General features: G+C 46.3%; 1 long non-coding RNA gene across 1 annotated transcript; it reads left to right on the forward strand.

The window, feature by feature from the left end:
- The first annotated feature begins 5,322 nt into the window (after positions 1–5,322).
- On the forward strand, positions 5,323–19,327 carry LOC132017177 (uncharacterized). The gene is made up of 3 exons (XR_009404194.1): positions 5,323–5,493; positions 12,469–12,563; positions 19,261–19,327. It is a non-coding gene; the product is annotated as an uncharacterized LOC132017177 (long non-coding RNA).
- Positions 19,328–20,222: the final 895 nt, after the last annotated feature.

The raw sequence follows: 20,222 nt of genomic DNA on the forward strand, positions 1-20,222 counted from the left end.
AGAGCAGGAGAGAGAGCGAGCACAGGCAGACAGAATGGCAGGCAGAGGCAGAGGAAGAAGCAGGCTCCCTGCTGAGCAAGGAGCCCGATGTGGGACTCGGATCCTAGGACGCTGGGATCATGACCTGAGCCAAAGGCAGCTGCTTAACCAACTGAGCCACCCAGGCGTCCCCAAAGGAACATTTCTAAACAAAGTAAAATTGGGCTTCTGTCAGTAGGAGAAATAGAGAATGGGCATCGGGTCTCTGCAAGATGACTGTGGTGCCCTCTGAGTGCTTGAGCTCCACCACGGCCCTATGCCCTGGCCTCCTACTTTATTTACTCTTGTGAGTAATATCAGGCTCCTTGCACTTCACTACACTGTGAGTCTTTAATTCCATATTTACCTTTCACCTGTTGGGTTTCTAAAGGCTTTTTTTTTTTTTTTTAAGATTTTATTTATTTATTTGACAGACAGAGATCACAAGTAGGCAGAGAGGCAGGCAGAGAGAGGGAGGCAGACTTCCCGCTGAGCAGAGAGCCCAATGTGGGACTTGATCCCAGAACCCTGGGCTGTGGGCAGAGGCTCTAACCCACTGAGCCACCCAGGGTCCCCTAACCTGTTGGGTTTCTAAAAGATACTGGCCTATAAAACCAAGAACTATGAATAGTAAGATAACCCCCACCTTTATTACACCATTCAATTTTAGGTATCACTTTTCTTTCTGAAACATTCAGTGGCTTAAGCTCAGTGGCAACAAGCCCCTGACTCTGTGTGTGCTGGCACACGTGTATGTGCAAGTGTGTGTGTGCACATGTCTTCACACGTGCACGAACCTGTGTCCACATAGGACAGAAAAGGGGAAGAGGAAAGAAGCTTCTCCATGCCTCTTCCTCTTCCCTTCCAAAGCAGATGTTGTCTGGAGCTGAGAATGCTTTATTTATTTTTATTTATTTATTTTTAAAAATATTTTTATTTATTTGACAGAGAGAGATAGCAAGAGAGAGAACATAAGCAGGGGGAGTAGGAGAGAGAGAAGCATCTTCTCTTCGAGCAGGAAGCCCAGTTCAGGGCTTGATCTCATGATCCTGGGATTATGACCTGAGCTGAAGGCAGATGCTCAATGACACCCAGGTGCCCTGAGAATGCTTTAATATGTAGAATGCAAGGTTGTGCACCCCAGCAGATAACCCGAGGCACAGGGAGAATTGGGTAATCCAGCCTTGCCTATGAACTCAGGAAGGTGGTGAGTGTGGCTGAATTCTCGCCCCTGCTTGGCTCCCTTGGCCTTAGGCCCTCCGAAGGAAAGGGCTTTTTTTTTTTTTCTAACTTGCACAAAAGGGGCTCTTTGTTGCCCAGCTGGTATGCCTCTGGGCTACCAGTGCCTATTTAACTTGCCCTGAGGGGAAGTCTTTTATTTTTTTTCTTAAAAATTTTTAAAAGATCTTATTTATTTGACAGAGAGAGAGAGAGATCACAAGTAGGCATAGAGGCAGGCAGAAAGAGAGGAGGAAGCAGGCTCCCCACCAAGCAGAAAGCCCAATTCGGCACTTGATCCCACCACCCTGACTGAGATCATGACTTGGGCCTGAGGCAGAGGCTTAACCCACTGAGCCATCCAGAAGCCCCTAGTGGGAGAATCTTTTAAAAATGCACACGAAGGGGGCGCCTGGGTGGCTCAGTGGGTTAAGCCGCTGCCTTCGGCTCAGGTCATGATCCCAGAGTCTTGGGATCGAGTCCTGAATCGGGCTCTCTGCTCAGCAGGGAGCCTGCTTCCCCACCCTCTCTCTCTGCCTGCCTCTCTGCCTGCTTGTGATTTCTCTCTGTCAAACAAATAAATAAAATCTTAAAAAAAAAATGCACACGGAGATCCGTTCCTGATTAAAACGCTTCAAAGTATAGGGATAGAGGGAACATTCCTGAACTTCATCAAATCTATCTATGAAAGACCCACAGCAAATATCATCCTCAATGGGAAAAAGCTTGCAGCCTTCCGGTTGAGATCAGGAACATGACAAGGATGCCCACTCTCACCACTCTTGTTCAACATAGTATTAGAAGTCCTAGCAACAGCAATCAGACATCAAAGAGAAATAAAAGGTATCCAAATTGGCAATGAAGAAGTCAAACTCTCTCTCTTCGCAGATGACATAATTCTTTATATGGAAAACCCAAAAGACGCCACTCCCAAACTACTAGAACTCATACAGCAATTCAGCAACGTGGCAGGATACAAAGTCAATGTACAGAAATCAGTGGCTTTCTTATACACTAACAATGAAAATACAGAAAGGGAAATTAGAGAATCGATTCCATTTATTATAGCACCAAGAACCATAAGATTCCTGGGAATAAACCGAACCAAAGAGGTAAAGGATCTGTACTCGAGGAACTACAGAGCACTCATGAAAGAAACTGAAGAAGATACCAAAAGATGGAAGACCATTCCATGCTCTTGGATCGGAAGAATAAACATTGTTAAAATGTCTATACTGCCTAGAGCAATATATACTTTTAATGCCATTCCGATCAAAATTCCACTGGTATTCTTCAAAGAGCTGGAGCAAATAATCCAGAAATTTGTATGGAATCGGAAGAGACCCCGAATCGCTAAGGAAATGTTGAAAAACAAAAATAAAACTGGGGCATCACGTTACCTGATTTCAAGCTTTACTACAAAGCTGTGATCACCAAGACAGCATGGTACTGGCATAAAAACAGACACAGAGACCAATGGAACAGAGTAGAGAGCCCAGATATGGACCCTCAACTCTATGGTCAAATAATCTTCGACAAAACAGGAAAAAATATACAGTGGAAAAAAGACAGTCTCTTCAATAAATGGTGCTGGGAAAACTGGACAGCTATATGTAGAAGAATGAAACTCGACCATTTTCTTACACTGTACACAAAGATAAACTCAAAATGGATAACAGACCTCAATGTGAGACAGGAATCCATCAGAATCCTAGAGGAGAACATAGGCAGTAATCTCTTCGATATCAGCCACAGATTGGCAATGAAGTCAAACTCTCTCTCTTCGCAGATGACATGATTCTTTATATGGAAAACCCAAAAGATGCCACCCCCAAACTACTAGAACTCATACAGCCATTCAGCAACGTGGCAGGATACAAAGTCAACTTTGTATCTTTCAAGATATGTCTCCAAAGGCAAAGGAAACAAAAGCAAAAATGAACTTTTGGGACTTCATCAAAATCAAAAGCTTCCGCACAGCAAAGGAAACAGTCAAGAAAACAAAGAGGCAACCCATGGAATGGGAGAAGATATTTGCAAATGACAGTACAGACAAAAGGTTAATATCCAGGATCTATAAAGAACTCCTCAAACTCAACACACACAAAACAGACAGTCATATCAAAAAATGGGCAGAAGATATGAAGATATACAAATGAAGACATTCCAATGAAGACATACAAATGGCTATCAGACACATGAAAAAATGTTCATCATCACTAGCCATCAGGGAGATTCTAAATAAAACTACATTGAGATATCACCTTACACCAGTAAGAATGGCCAAAATAAGCAAGACAGGAAACAACATGTGTTGGAGAGGATGTGGAGAAAGGGGAACCCTCTTACACTGTTGGTGGGAATACAAGTTGGTACAGCCTCTTTGGAGAACAGTGTGGAGATTCCTCAAGAAATTAAAAATAGAACTTCCGTATGACCCTGCCATTGCACTCCTGGGTATTTACCCCAAAAATACAGATGTCGTGAAAAGAAGGGCCATCTGTACCCCAGTGTTTATAGCAGCAATGGCCACGATCGCCAAACTGTGGAAAGAACCAAGATGCCCTTCAATGGACGAATGGATAAGGAAGATGTGTCGCCCTCGGCCCGCAAGGACGACAATGAGCCTGGTATGGTGTTAATGCTTCATTTCCGTTTATTTAATCAACTTCCTTAGCTTATATACAGCAGGGTGACCAATAAGGGGCCAAGCAATAGGGAGAGCCAATGAGGGTCCTGTTACTATGCTGATTAAATTTGATACAGCCAATAACTATGTCCTTCTTTAGGCGGGCTTCACCAGAAAGTTCATTGTATACTTGCAGCGTATTTTGCTAGCAGTGAGCCAAGCGCCTTCTTGTAATGGTGGGGACTTTCCCGGCCGGAGGCAGTCCCCGACAGATGTGGTCCATATACACTATGGAGTATTATGCCTCCATCAGAAAGGACGAATACCCAACTTTTGCAGCAACATGGACGGGACTGGAAGAGATTATGCTGAGTGAAATAAGTCAAGCAGAGAGAGTCAATTTTCATATGGTTTCACTTATTTGTGGAGCATAACAAATAGCATGGAGGACATGGGGAGATAGAGAGGAGAAGGAAGTTGAGGGAAATTGGAAGGGGAGGTGAACTATGAGAGACTATGGACTCTGAAAAACAATCTGAGGGTTTTGAAGGGGCGGGGGGTGGGAGGTTGGGGTACCAGGTGGTGGGTATTATAGAGGGCACGGATTGCATGGAGCACTGGATGTGGTGCAAAAATAATGAATACTGTTATGCTGAAAATAAATTAAAAAAAAAAAATGCACACGGGGCGCCTGGGTGGCTCAATGGGTTGAGCCGCTGCCTTTGGCTCAGGTCATGATCTCAGGGTCCTGGGATCGAGTCCCGCATTGGGCTCTCTGCTCAGCAGGGAGCCTGCTTCCTCCTCTCTCTTTCTGCCTGCCTCTCTGCCTACTTGTGAGCTCTCTCTGTCAAATAAATAAATAAAATCTTAAAAAAAAAATGCACACGAAGTCTCCCTGCAGCCAGCTGCAGCCAGCTCCCCTGTATGGAAGTCAGTGGATTTCTCTTCTTCCGGATCTGAGAGTCAGCTATCTGCGTGTGAGTCCTCACTGAAACCCCTACTCCTCTTCCTTCTTTCCTCCATCCTGTCAACGTGTGACTATGGGATGAAAATAAGATGAAAACAGACACATTGCACTCTTCAATTCACACCAGCGGCTTCTGCTAAGACACCCTCTCCCCCCGCAAGCGTCCTGCTGCAGGAGAGACGGAGACAAGCTCGCCGGGCTTCGCGTCTGATCACTCCGGGGCCCGCTAAGTCCGCGGTGAGAGAAGTCACCCAAGGCTGGACTCAGGAGATGGACGGTTACTGAACGCACTGCGAGGAGCAGCGGGCAGGACAGCAAAGGAGAGACTGTCCGCCAGGGGGCAGTCGTGGGGGCTACAGTGAAGTCGGGGAGTGAGGAGGGGTGGGAACTTACGGAATTTTCCTTTTTTGGTACCTGTGTCCATTTTTAACTAGCGGATTGGTCAGCTAGGGCTTCTGGCTGTTTCGAGGTGGGTCACCTGAGGGCCTGTTTGTACTCAGTCTGGCTGTCACCGCGGGCCATTCTTCCTCACTCAGGGTTCCAGGGCTCAAGCCTGTTGCCAACTAGCAGCCTCTACAAACCTCACAGAGGGTACCACCCACACTGTACTCCCCTGAGGGATGCTTGGGATATCCTGGCTCCTTCTAGATTGCTTCTGCAGGTATGTGACCCCATCCTCTCTCGATTTAATTCCATTTTAGGAAGTGCTGTCTTCTGATACTGGCACCAAGCAGGTATGAACTGTTTCTGGAACCTCTTGTGCACTGACCACACTTTTGAACGTAGAGGACCTATGAATGTATGAAATAATAGATCTGCCCCCCACCTCTTTTTAAATTAAAAGTAGGCTCCACGCCCAGTGTGGAGCTCAGGATAACGCTTTAACTTATGATCCTGAGATCGAGACCTGAGTTGAGATCAAGAGTTGGAGGCTTAGCTGACTGAGCCACCCCAGGTGCCCCATAATTAGATCTATATTAAAATGCTCACCAAGTAATGAATGTACACAACAGTTATACAGCAGAAAGGTTTTTTAAATAATGGTTCAGCCTTTTTATCAAGTTAAACCTCATAGAGAAAGAAGCTCACTATATAAGAAAAACACAGAGGTGGAAGTTCTCTGGGTGAAGAGGGCCAAGGAGTTGAGCCCTACCCACTGCATACCCATCTGGATACTCACCAGAGTCCTGAGAGGCCCTTCTATGTGATGAAGTTCTGGGGGGGGGGGGGTACAAGGCGCCAGCTTTTGCTTTGTCCTCAGCCAGCCTCGTGCTCCCTCATCATATGGATCTCCATGGGTCCTTTGAACATGGTTTGCAAATGTATAGGGTGGTGAAAAGAACTCAGGCTCTAGGTTGGGACATGGGGTGCGTTCCTGCTTTGCTGTTAGCTATCTGAGTGACCCAGGGCAAGTGAAACAATCCACTCACTTCCTGTCAGCCTCATGTCCACATCCACAGGAACAGGAGACCCAGCCATGCAGGTGCCTGCACCTCCGATGGAAAATTACTCAGATATCCCTTCCTCCTCATCTACTCAGAATGTCCTTTCCCCGCAGGCTCCTCCATCTTGTGGTTTGCTGTTTATCTGGACCGTCGTCTATCTCCCACATCAGCGGAGCTGATTGCTGCCCCAAACTCCATCATTCTCTTTGCTGGAATCCCAGTCTTGTCTGGGTGACCACATACTACCTCAGAACACTTCCTTCCCCAGACTCCATTGCATCTAGGGCTGGCCACATGACTCTGTGGCTAATGAGTCATCCGCAGAAGTCAGTTTGGCATGGCTTTCGGCAATTCAATTGTTTTCCTGATTTAAAAAAGAAAAGACAGCTTCTGTTGCAACACGCCTTATGCTCTTTCCTCTTCCTTTCTGCCTGAAATGTGGATGTGGAGGCTGCAGGCAGAACGGCCACTTTGCACCCATGAGGTTGAAGGATGGACACGTATAGGTGGGAGGCAGCCACTCAAGCAGCACTGGGGACGGTATTTTACCAAACTCCAAGGACTGGACCAATGTAGCAGTGGTGTCTTTCGTAGTGAGCACTGTCCTGCTTGGAGAGCTGGATAGAGGTGGGGTCTTGGAGCCATTAATACCCATCCTGCCTGGGACACCTGGGTGGCTCAGTTGGTTGGATGACTGCCTTCGGCTCAGGTCATGATCCTGGAGTCCCGGGATCGAGTCCCGCATCCGGCTCCCAGCTCCACGGGGAGTCTGCTTCTCTCTCTGACCTTCTCCTCGCTCATGCTCTCTCTCACTGTCTCTCTCTCAAATAAATAAAAATAAAAAATCTTAAAAAAAAATTATAAAAAAAAAAAAAAAAAACAAAAACCCATCCTGCCTGTGATGGTGAGAAAGGGAAATCCAAAGAGGCTGGGTCTCAGCTGGGCCGTATGAAAGGCTAACGGGCTAGTGAGCTTTATGAAAGGCTAATGGGCTAGTGAGCTTGCGTCTTACCCACCTCCTTGTAATAATATTATCCTAATAATCTTTCTCCCATGATCTTGACTCTGTCTCCCCGGCTATCTGTATAGTCTCAATATTTGGCTGTAGCTTTGAGAAAATTTTCTTACTACTATTCTTTGTTTATTTTGCATTTCTCTGAAGATATTCTTCTGAAAGCTTTTAGTCATTTGTCATTCTTTTTTCTCTATTACTTGTGTGTCATCATTATTTCTTGCTTATTTCTGCCATATGCTCAGTCCTTAAAATTTGACCTACCCTTCAAGGTCCTTCTCAGATGCTTTTATGAAACCAACCTGGATGGAGACCTTTCCCTTCTCTGGAACCCCACAGCACTTAGTTTCTGTGGCTTCTGTGATCATCAGCAAACTGGCAGGTGCTTGACTAGATTTATTCCTTTTACTATCCTTTAGGTTCCTCATGGCAGGGATTGTCTTGTACTGCCTTTGGCATATACTTACTTGATAAGTGTTCATTGAATTCAACTGGGAATTCCAACTTTGGAAAAGAAGACAGACACACTAAACATGATGCATTTAAACACAGTGGAGATCATTTTCCTCAAGAAATGACTCCTATACAGGCCTTTGCCACATAGATATAGGACTGGGGGAAAAAAGGCATGGCTGAAAATCACCTGCTCAGGGAACTTTTCTTCAGGAGAAACACAAGCTACAAAAGAAATCACCATCACCTCTCATCACCTGTAATAAGGAAATTCTGAATAACTCTTTCCTGGGGGCCCACTGAGTCAGAGATCCATACCTGGTTAGGTAGGTAGCGGGTGTGATCAGGGAAGAAGTGATGAATATCCTTTAGGCTTCAGCACCCAACATCAGCTGCTTATACAGCAGTGATGCAAGTTTCCATAGGCAGAGTCCTTGCTGTCGTTCTGAGTGCTTTCATACACATGCCCAAACAGGACAGAGCAAGGGTAGCTGCCTAAAAAGGAACTTGATGGAACAGGTTCAGAGGATCCCTCAATTTTTGCCCCAGAAGAAGAGCCTACTTCATGGTGGGAACATGGCCTGAAAGGAAAAGCAGAACTTCCCTGCCTTGACAGTTTCAGCATTGACATGTCTAGCAACCAATTAGATGTGAGAATTAGAAGCTCAGGAAGTAGGAAGTGGGCTGAAGAGTAGATTTTGGAGTCACTGGCATGTCAGTGGGGATGATGATGGACAAGGTCCCCCTGGGAGGGTATGGAGGAAGGCGAGGATGGAGTCCCAACACTTAGGTGGTGAATAGACAACAAGACCCCTGAGAAGGACAGCCAGAGAGGTTAAGACTAGGTAGAGAGGCAGTTATGGAAATCAAGAGCTGAGACTTCTGAGAGGAGAGAGAGAGGGAATGAATCATCACCAATGAATGCAACAGAGTTTCTGGGAAGGGAAGAATCACAAAGTACCCATTGGATTTGGAGTGGGACACAGGGAGTGGATACATGGGACAGAGTGGAGACAGAAGGTGGATTTCCAAGGTGCCACAAAGGAAGGAGAAGCAAGGGGAGAGTGGTAGACACAGAGGTAGGGTGACAGTCACCAGCTGTCAGCTCCTTCAAGGTCCTTCCTGTTTCTGGGCAGCCCCACTTAGTGATTGAGCAGGACTTGGGTTGGAAAGGCCTGGCAGGTTCAGCCCAACTTGATTTGCTCTGGGGGTGCTCACCATAGCTATCTGAGATCTGCAGGCCTCCCTCTGCCCTGCCATGCCTGCTTCCTCCCTTTACTGTCAGGTTGACTCCTAATCAACATCTTGCATTTCGGATTCTTTCTATCTATCTATCTATCTATCTATCTATCTATGCTTCCGGAGAACCCAATCTCTGACAGAGGGGTGGAAACAAGTCTTTTGAAGAGTTTATTGGGAAGGAGAAAAGGGTCTCTAAATTTTTCTTTTTGTTTTAAGAGCAGGAAGGAGGAGGAGTCTGAGAGGGTGTGCTTGAAGATACGGGAGGGGGACAGGATGGTTAATAGACAAGGCCTGGGGAGAAGAGAGAAGATGGATGTTAAGGTCATCCTTGATTGGCCTGGAAAAAGAAGGATATTTTGCCCACTCTGAGATTGAGGCTGAAGGCATATTGATCTGGTGAATTTAGATTGTTTTCTGGGGTAGTCGAGGAAATGAACATTCTGTTCAGTGACTTCAAAGATCAGTTGCTAGAGAGAGGAAAGGAGGAATCCTTGAGGGTAAAGTGGATAAAATGCTTTTACCCACAGTGAGGATTTGGGGGAAGCAGGGCAAGTTTTAGCTGAGCTGTATGCAGAACAAAATCTTTGGGCAAAACCCATAGAACAAGAGAATGGGATCTGGAATGGAGAAAAGAAAGACCCACTTCTTTCTGTTAGAATCTGTTTGGTGACTAGATGCGTTTTGGGTAGATTTCTATCCTTCAAACTCTGTGCCATCCTCATATTTGCTAAACATATCCTTTATATAACACAAGTCATGATAGCAATACTGAGCAGGGCAGGACTGAGAACCCCAGCACCTTGGAATTCTACTATTTAACCAGTTCCGGGTTTTCCTAACTGTATAGTTACGAATTCCAGATTTCTCCATTTGTTCCAGAAGTGTATAATTTGAGATGTCACGAAATACCTTAATCACATGCAGACCCTTGGTCTACTAGAGTGTCTCAGAAATTTCTATCAGTCTTAACCCTAACAAGACAACATGAATCAAGACTGGCATGACCTGCCTTTGTTGAGCCCCGTGAGCCCCTGGGGCCACAGTGACTTCTCCTAAGGCCTAACAAGACTCTTTTTTGTGTCTCTGAGGATTTTTGCCTATGGTCATTGTCAAAGTCACTGATTTGTAATTTTCAACATTCACCTTTGTTCCACCTTTGGAAGTCAAAGCTACCTCTGGTCTTGCAACAACTGTCATGATTCCTCAAAGATCATTCATTGATGGTGACTTGGTGATGCTAGGAATATCCAAGTGATGTTTTTTGTGTACTCTGACATGTAATCCTTTCATAGTAGGAAGTTTTAACACATTTAGTGCAGCTACAGTTTTGTTTTGTTTTTTTTTTTTTTAGGTGTTGGGTTCTGATCCCTGCTTACCAATAGTCATTCTACCCTTCCCACTCAAAGGCATGCTTCGACTTCTTTTTTTTTTAAGATTTTATTTATTTGGCAGAGATCACAAGTAGGCAGAGAGGCAGTCAGAGAGAGAGGGGGAAGCAGGCTCCCTGCTGAGCAGAGAGCCCAATGCCATGCGGGGCTCCATCCCATGACCCTGAGATCATGACCCAACCGGAAGGCAGAGGCCCAACCCCCTGAGCCACCCAGGGCCCCCAAAGGGCCATGCTTCTTATTGAGAAGCTATAAGCAGACCCCGTAAGAGTGGCTATGAATGAGGGGATGTATCCCTTTGTCCTTTTTCCTTTTGTCATAATCAGTTGCACATCATCTGAGACCAAACTTCCTTATCCTTCACTGTAGGGATCCAGATACTATCAAGCTCAATGCCCTTATGCGGGGATGGATGTATTCTCATGGAAAAATGAGGGTGGGGATTATAAAGGAAGGAAAATAATTCTGAAAGGACCCATTCACACGTTCTCCAACTGTGAAGGCCGTGCTCAAGCCGGGTACTTGCATATTTCCAATTTACATGGCCACCAGATGGCATAATTGAGTCAGTTTAAGAAAGAAAAGAGGAAGAGGGCCCTGCGAAAACAACAAAGCACACTCTAGATACAGATACCCCTGCTTTTTCAAAGTTTGACTTATGCCATTTTACTTTTACAAAAGACCTACATGAGTACCTGCTTTCCCTAACTGAAAGTAATCTGAAGAGGATTTTTGCTTCTACGGAAAAGAAGCGAAAAATGAAAGTAGCTGTCAGGGCTGATTTCCCGGGAGCCCTTAACGGAAGCAGCAGGCACCACGAGCTGCGGGAGTGGCGCCACCAAGCGCCTTCCCAGGGAATTACACACAGCATCGCAGCATCTCCCCGTGAAACTACGTCTGTGAGCATCTGTGCTTTACCTGGATTTTTTCGTGCATCCGTTAGCAGGATGTGTCCTAAGGCATCAAAAAACCGGAGAGGGGTGGGACGCCTGGGTGGCTCAGTGGGTTAAAGCCTCTGCCTTCGGCTCAGGTCATGATCCCAAGGTCCTGGGATTGAGCCCCAAATCGGGCTCTCTGCTCAGCAGGGAGCCTGCTTCCTCCTCTCCTCTCTGCCTGCCTCTCTGCCTCCTTGTGATTTCTGTCTATCAAATAAATAAATAAATCTTTAAAAAAAAAAACCTGAGAAAGGTTATTTTTGGGGTCTTTGGTAAAAATTTTTCCATATAAATTCATTTTAGCTTCTTCATTTTTGCCATTTTGGCTTCCAAAACTTTTCATGGGAATGCTCAATTTTTGGAGGGGAGCAATCTGTAATCAATGCTGAAAATGCCCACAAGAAAGCATATTTCACTTGTCCGTTCTAAGTGTCAGTTGATATTTTGATGTTGTTTTCTTGCCATCAAGGTACAGACAAATTCCTTTCTTAACCTTAAAATGACAGATAAGGGCCTCCTGACCCTGTTTAGTCTATATTTTCCTTCCCTGCCTTGTGTATAGCAAGCCACCTGGGAGTAAGAACTGGAAGTGGGCTTATGTTTATCTGTAGCTAACATGGACTTCCCTTGGCTATAGACTGCTCGCCAGTAAGCCAGTGAATACCAGAGTAGAAGAAGAGGTCAGTGAGGAATTACTGCTAATGTTGGCATTATTGGACTAAAATATGTATCCCATTTTGTGAAGAGAAGTTCTGTCTGTCCTGTGCTGTCTGAAGATCAGTACAGTTGTCCCCTGTATTTTAGCCCGTCTCTTTTGGTTACATCTGGATTGGATTTGGCAAATGTGGAATCTAGAGTCCAAGGTAAGGAGTGCCTGAGAGTCCACCACAGGTCTTTGGGACTGAGAAGATGGGAGTAGGAGGCACAAGGCAAGAGGAACTGAGAAAAGTAAAGACATTCAGCACTGGTTTTTATGCTTATGTACATTTTTGACCCTGGGGAATTTTAAAGGACTATTTCTAATATTTATCTTAGATGGATGGATTCATTCTTTCATTCAGTAAAAACACCAGGCATACTGTAGGAGAGGAGGTTAAATAGTAAATAAGGCAGAGTTCTGGGCTTCAAGACACTTTCTAATTTTGGTCTTTAATCCCACAGGGAGATGGAAATCCCAGGAGAGGTTCTTGACTGAAGCCCCAGGAAACCCCCAATGCCCAGAAGTGTGGATGGAGACAGAGCTCCCAGTGTTGATTGTAAGGAATAAATTAAAATGGCAAACCTTCATGATAACAACTCGGCTCATTTTTTTTTAGATTTTATTATTAAGTTAACGCTATACCCAATATGGGGCTCGAGCTCATGACCTGGAGAAAATCAAGAGTCTCAGGTAACCCTTGCGCATTTCTTATTTAAGGGAAGATACTGAGGGTTTGCTGAAGAAAGAAGGAGAAAGCAGCATAATGGAAACTATGTTGCAAAAGTATAAATTGCTCCCTGATCATTACCAGGATCTTGATGATTTGATAAAATAACGTGTATAAAGCAGAGCAAATATGCCCTTGTTATAAGCCAGAAATTTCAACCACAGAGAAAGAAAGGTGCATACCAAAAGGCAGCACAGGGGTGCAGAAGTCAAGACTAGTATCAGGAAAACTAGTTGGAGTCTACTAAAACTGTCTCAATGAGAGGTGATGAAAGTTTGAATTAAGACAACCACGAAAGGACAGGTGGGATCAGAAGGGAGACAGACTTCAGGGTAGGAAGGACAGACATAAGGTTGAGGAGAGTAAGAATGACTGGAGATAACATCACTGCCAGTTGGCCTGACTCCAAGGCCTATGTCCTTTTCTGAGATATCATGTTGCCCGGTTGTAGAATGACGACCCCACTTTTAGTCCAACTCTTTCATTTTGTAGCAAAAAGAGGAAATTAAAACCCAGGAAATGGAAACTCTCGTCTATGGCAGAACTGCAAGAGTGTGGAAGAGCATGCGCAGAAGCCATGTTTCTTCCCAGATCCAAACTCCTCCCACGGGTTCACCTGAGAACTTGCTACTAGAACCACCTGAGGGGCCTTTCCAAACACACGCAATGTATATGATTGCAGCCATCCTAAAGGGTGTGCTGTGCCATAAAGCCTTTCCAGAGCATAGGCTTATTAACGATTTTGATCTCCCCTACGCCAAACTTGGCATAAAATCCTAAGTTCCTTAATCACGATGCTTTCATCCAAAGAGAATTTTAGAATGGTTACAGAAGGAATACTCTGTCATTTTAACAATTTCGCCAACTAATAAGGTAAAAATTAAATTTTATTTTAATTTTTTCATTATTGGTGAAGTTGGAATTTTTTTACTGTGATTTTTAATTAGTTATGGCTTCCCTGCTCTGAACTGTTTGTGTCCAAATTTCTCACACAGTACAGTAAAAAAATAAGAGTTATTGAGTGCTTTCTATGTGTTGGTTACAGTCTAAGAGCTTCCCATGTAGTAAGTCAGTTAGTCCTGACCCACCAGGAAGCAGGTGCAAATGTCTCAGTTTATGAAGGACACAGAAACAAGAAGAAATCAAGTATCTTGTCCCAGGTCATACACAGAAAGTCTGGATTCAAAGCCTGTGCAAATTAGAAAGTGACCAGTATTTCCCTAATTTATTTGTTTGCCTTTTTCCTCTATTAATACAATCATTTTTATGGTTAAATCTATCAGTCCACTCCTTTGTTTTGTTGGCCTTTTTTCTTTTCCAGTCAGCTTAGATCATCCTCTTCTTTTCAGAGATTAGAAAATACTTGGATTTTTTTTCTGTATCAAATGATATTTTTGTTTCCACTGTCTTATAATGGCACCTTTCTGCTATGCTTTATTTCATAATTGCTTGTTTTTTAATGAACATTATATGTTCAGTCAGCTCTCTGAGGATACTGAAGTCTCTTTCTGGTCACTCTTTTCACTTCATTTGGCACGAATCTGTCTCTAGAGTGTTGGTGCTGTTGGCTGTCTTTCTCAGTGTGAGTTTCTGTGTAGTTCGGAACTCAGCCTCCAGGTTCATTTCCTGTTTTTTTTTTCTCTCTCTGTCTCCCATCTCTATTCCTCAGTTCTTCCTATCCAGTGACTGAGTAGTTGCCTTCCCTGGGGCACTGGGGCCCATCCAGAGTAAGGTCTTTTAGGTAGCCAGGACTCCCGCCCTGGTATGATCCCGGCATGACTCAGGGCAAGAGGAGGCTGCATTAGGTCTCTGTGCAGACTCATTTGGGTATCCAGGGACCTCCTTATCTGTCTATTTTCTTGAAGAGTGTTGGGAGTGGCCAGACAGGGCTCCTGGAGTTTTGATCAGTGAATGTGGACTCTGGTCCCTCACCTCAAGTGGGCAGTTAAATTCCTTCTCATTGCTTGGCAGGTCTTGAATTCCTAGTTGACCTTAAGTGTTCTAGACTCAGAGCTCAACGGACCACAGCTTCAGCTCTGTTCGTTTTTTGTGTGTACATTCCATCTCTGAGAATATCTATGGGGACATTCTCCCCTTGTTGAACATGGGTTTTTAAAATTTTCTCCAATATTTTATCCATCATTGCTCTGCATTGGAAGCCTCTGGGCTAAATCTTCTGTTTCCCTCATGTCTTTTGTACACTCGTTAATTGTGGCTTTATTCTACACGGTGGGGGCTACTCTAACAAGTTCCTCCAAGCATATTCTGCTAACTTCCTCAAGGCTGGCTCAGGTAGGAGGTGCTATAGCAGTCACCTGAGATGGGGCTGGGGGAGGTGGGGCTCTCCCCCACCCAACTCCAGGATGCACGAATGGAGCCCTGGGATGGCAGCTTTAGGACAGGAGAAAAGTTTCTGCTTGGGGTTCCATGCTAACATTTCATTCAGGGTCTCAAGCCAGGCTGGATCCAGTACCAGGGTGTGTATGAGAGCAAGCACTGGAAGCTGAAGACGGTCCCTGGATGGACAACCGGAGGTGTCATATGTCACGGGTGTGTGTGTGATGGTAGGGTACATCAGGATATTATGTAGCTGTGCCCTTGGGGCCCAGGGAATAAATCATCCAATATTCCAGATCAACCCTGGTCTGGGTGAGCAGGGGATTTCCAGTTGCTTCCAGATGAAGGCAGGATTTACGTAGTTTTCCTTTTCCTGCTGCCCCCGTTTTGTCCGTGACAGGGAATGGGACCTAAACATAGAACCGCATCAGCCTCCTCTGCAGTATAAACAGACCCAGGCTCCTGCTCCAGTCCCTTCTTGGCTGTGAATTGAGGGGCAGTAAGGAGCAGCGTCTGCCCCACCCCGAGGCCCTGGCTGCCCTTGCCACTAACAGTCTGCGCTCAGGACGGGTGGGGCTGAGGAGCAGACGAGGATTCGTCTGCTCAGCCCAGCACCAGACACACTGGGCTACCTGCGTGGCCAGACTGGGCAGCAGTGCAAGTTTGTCTCAGAAATCCAGTTCTTCCTGGAACTGAGTGTCACTTCAGGACAGTGGATGCCTGGAGTCAACTTGGCCCTGGAGCAACTGAAACTCTTCCAGTCCTGCCTGAGACGGCAGATCGCTCGGCTTGGGCCGTGGGCCCGAGCGGAGATTGCAGTTGCGTGAGGAGCTGCTGGAAGCCCCACCAGGGGGCGCCCTCCCCGCGTCTTGAGGTGGTGGGTATCCGCGAAGCCGCCCGGGGATCTGTGTGCTTGCGAATCAGATTTCCTTTTTCTAGAACACACACTGAACCATGCCTCCATTTTCCTAGTCTATGGATTCGACTTGACCTGCCGCCGTGGTTCAGGTTTTGCCGTGCTTTGGATGGAGCTCTTTTTTTTTTTTTTTTTTTTGTAAGATTTTATTTATTTGAAAGTGTGGGAGCAGGAGAGGGGAGGAGGTCAGAGGGAGAAGTAGACTCCCTATGGAGGTGGGAGCCCAATGCAGGACTGGATGTGGGACTTGATGCGGGATTCAGTGCGGGACTGGATCCCGCAACTCCAGGATCATGACCAGGGCCGAAGGCAGTCACTTAACCAACTGAGCCACCCAGGAGCTCCGGATGGAGTGGTTCTAATGTACTACACTGCAGGTGCGTAGGGAGAGAAACCAGGGTGCTGTGTCTTCATTCCCACTGCACTCTGTAACCAAGGTCCTGACGATGTCCTGAAGCTCACAGGCCCCGGTGGAGGGAGGAGGACCCCATGGTGTCCACTGGTCTCAGGCAGACATTCCCACTAGCATGGAGAGTGCTAGCCACCACCAACTCTCCCCTTCTGCTCTTTCTCTGTGCTCTAGAGACCCGGGAGGGGGGTGATACAGTGCCAGGAGTACTCAGGGAAGACACTGCCTGAATGAGGAGGCTGTGGCCACATCCGAGGAAGGGAGGTGGCTCACGGGGCCTCAGGTTTGCAGGAGAGGGACTGGGGCAGAGAGTGGGGTGAGGCATGGCAGAGAGGCTGAGTAGGCAAGGCAGGGACCACCTTTCCAGCTTTAACTGCAGGAATACCTGTGTGCTCTCACTCCTGTAAAGCCCCACAAACTCTCCTGCCTGGATCAAAACATAGGAGTTGTACTATTAGAAGCAGTGAAGTAAGTCAGAGGGAATTTCAGGGTCACAGGCTTGTCATTCTCTGGTGCAGGCTGAGAAAATGCCAAGCTCTGCCAGGAAACGTACCATGTTCCTCCTAGTGCAGCCCCCATTGCAGGTAAGAGACCGGAGGAAGGAGGAATCTAAATGAAGAAAGGGTGAGAGACAGGGACTGCTGATCCCTCTGTGGCTCATGAGTTTTAAATAGTAGACCTCTGAGGGAAATGAAAGGCAAAAGCCCAGGACTTAGGAGAAGGGGGCACTAAGAGCGGCACTAAGTCCCCCTCGGACTGGAGGGGCAGATGGAACTGAGGGATGTGATGAGGCTGGGGACACTTGTGGGTCCTGGAGGAATGGGTCCTTGGGCTAAGACCTGGGAAGGTGGTAGAAGTGCCGGAAAGGATTGTGGGACATGAGGGAGGCTCCGGTCTGGCTTCTTTGAGCCCTGGCAGGCTGAAGCCCTTGGGAAGGAAGCACTGTGCAGGGCTGCCAGCTGGGCTGGCTCTCAAATGCCTCAGACTGGTGCCCTGGCCTCAGCCAGAGGTAAGAGGACCAGAGACTGGCCTACTAGGGAACATGCTGCAGCCCAAACCCAAAACAGCCCAAATATCCTTCCACAAGAAAAAAGAAAAATTGTATCAGCTTCATGCAGTAGGATGCTTCTCAGGGATGAAGGTGAATCATCTCACAGCTCCCTGTGACAGCACAGGTGTCTCCATACAGCTTAGTGAGAGAAGCTGGCCATAAAAGGGCCCCTATGGTCAGGTTCCATTTATATAAAGCTCAAGTCCAGGCAGGACTATAGAAGTCAGGAGAGTGGTTACTCTTTGGGGAGGGTAGTGACTAAAAGGGGACATGAGGGAGGCCCCTGGCATCCTGGGAATGTTCTGTTCCTTAATCTCAGTGCTGGTTGCATGATGTGCTCAGTGTGTGAAAGTTCACTGTGCTGGACACTTACAATTGTGTGCTTTTATGTATGTATCTTATATTTCTGTAAATCATTTTTTAAAAAGATGTGTAAGTATTAGAAACGAATCTGCAGAATAGAGTGAGGGAAGTGAGAGTAGGCTTTTGTCATCTCTGGGCTTACTGTCCTCCATGCCCTCCTCCTAGGATCTTTGCTCTTGTCTCCTCGAGAGGAGAGGTGGCGGAGCAGAATTTAAATCATGAAGGACTTTCCTTTTTGCTCACCCTTTTAATGGCTTCCTGTATTGATCTCATGCATTTTTCAGCTCCTGCAAAAACTGAAATGAACTAGATGGGTCTATGTTGTTGAGAGCTCCCAGTTTGCTTCCTCCTTCATCGAACACCAACTGGATACTTGGGTGTGAGCATCAGCACTGGTAAATCCAGCAGTGAGGCCTGTGTGCTGTTCACAGCAGCTCGGCAAACACTGTTAATCAAGTTTGAGGTCTTCTTGGTAACATCTCTACAGAGCCATCAAGTTTCATAGGTGCTGTTGCTTTAAGCAGGACTCACCTCACCTGGAATCACCTGGATGAAGGGGACTACTTCTATGCAGTGCAGGAGGTTAAATATGGCCATAAAGCCTTTGCTCCTAGTCCCATTAAGAGGGGGGATTCCCTTGAATCTGGATGGGTTGTATGGCTTTTTGATCAATAAAAATCAGTAAAGTTGTGTTGAGCCAGTTTCCAGACCTGGGTAACTTCCACCTCCTGTCTCTTGGAACATTCTGGGAACACCGACCTGCCATGCAAAGAGTCCAGATTCCCCAAGACCGGATGCTGGAATGGCCTTGTGCCGCAGTCCTGTGGACTACCAGTGGGGTCCAGCTGTCCCCACTAAGGAGACAGAAACTGGGAGGGGGGATGTCTTCAATGTTCTATACCAAGCCCATCTGCATCTGACGGCAGTGATTTCAGTCAATATCCCGAGTAGAAGAGGGGTGTCTGACTGGCTTAGTCAGTAAAGCATGTGACTCTTGATCTTGGGGTTGTGAGTTCAAATCCCATGTGGGGTATAGGGCTTATTTAAAAGTAAATAAATGAGCTGTAACTCTTACACTAAAAAAAAAAAAAAAAAAAAAAAAAAAAAAAAAGAGAGAGAGAGAGAGAGAGAGAGAGAGAAAGAAAGCAGAAGAATTGCCAAACTGACAGACAAAATAGGATATGAGGCAGTGGTGGTGGTTCTAAGCCACTAGTTTTGGCATAGTTATTTCTCAGGAACAGGTCACTAGAACAGTCGTATCTTTACCTAGACCAGAGCCTTCATGCCCATGACAAGCAGCTCCTTGGCTCTGTAAGAATTCATCTTAACTCACTTTGCCAAATTGTGGCTATGGTATTTACTAGCTCTCCATTCCATCTAAATTGCCAGGCTCATGGCAGGATAATTCACTGTGGAATTATTTCTTATTTTGTTCTTGTTTTCTTCACAGTTTCTTCACTGAGAAAGTTATGAAGCTTTTGTTCTCAATTCTGAGCTTCTTTTTGGGTATGCAGCAGGTGGGTGGTTGCTGGCATCTGGATTATGTGCTAACACCTAGGCTGACAGGGACAGAAGTGGACTGTGGGTGTGCGCTGAGCAAAGGACGAGATTCTCTGGGATCTGGAGATTTGAGGCTTTCTCCCTATGAACAGTGGACACCCAGTCCCCTAATTTGGCCCAGAGCATTCCTAGGCTGAGGGATCGTTGGAGAATGCCTAGGAAGCCTGGGCACATTATCTGCCAGTAGGAGCACCTAGGCCAGGATCGCCCAGGGAGACCCTGCTGTCAGTGACATGGACATGTAGGAGGGCCAGGACTGCAGGACCTGACAAGCCTCTGAAAGCAGAGGAAGCAACAGAAACGGTGACTGCCACAATGGACTGCATTTGTGTGCCTCCTGAAAATTCCTGTGTTGAAGCCCTCACCCCCAGTGTGATGGTATTTGGAACTGGGGCCTTTGGGAGATAATTCGGTTTGGATGAGGTCATGAAGTTGGAGCCCACCTGATAAAATTCATGCCCCCCCCCCTTAAAAGATTTCATTTATTTACATGACAGAGAGACATAGCGAGAAAGGGAACACAAGCAGGGGGAGTGAGAGAGGGAGAAGCAGGCTCCCCACGGAGCAGAGAGCCTGATGGGGGGGGGCTTAAGCAGGGCTCAATCTCCTAGAATCATGACCTGAGCCTAAGGCAGACGCTTAAGGACTGAGCCACCCAGGTGTCCCAGAATTCATCCTTTATAAGAAGAGGAAGAGACCAGAGTCCCCCCACCACTGCCATGTGAGAGTACAGTAAGAAGACAGCCATCTGCAAGCCAGGAAGAGAGAGCTCACCAGACACGGAACCTGCCAGCGCCGCGCACTTGGACTTCCCAGCCTCCAGAACTGAGAGAAATGTCTGTTGTCTAAATC

The sequence above is a fragment of the Mustela nigripes genome, chromosome 5 (genome assembly GCF_022355385.1).
Source record: "Mustela nigripes isolate SB6536 chromosome 5, MUSNIG.SB6536, whole genome shotgun sequence".
NCBI classification, from domain to species: Eukaryota; Metazoa; Chordata; class Mammalia; order Carnivora; family Mustelidae; genus Mustela; species Mustela nigripes.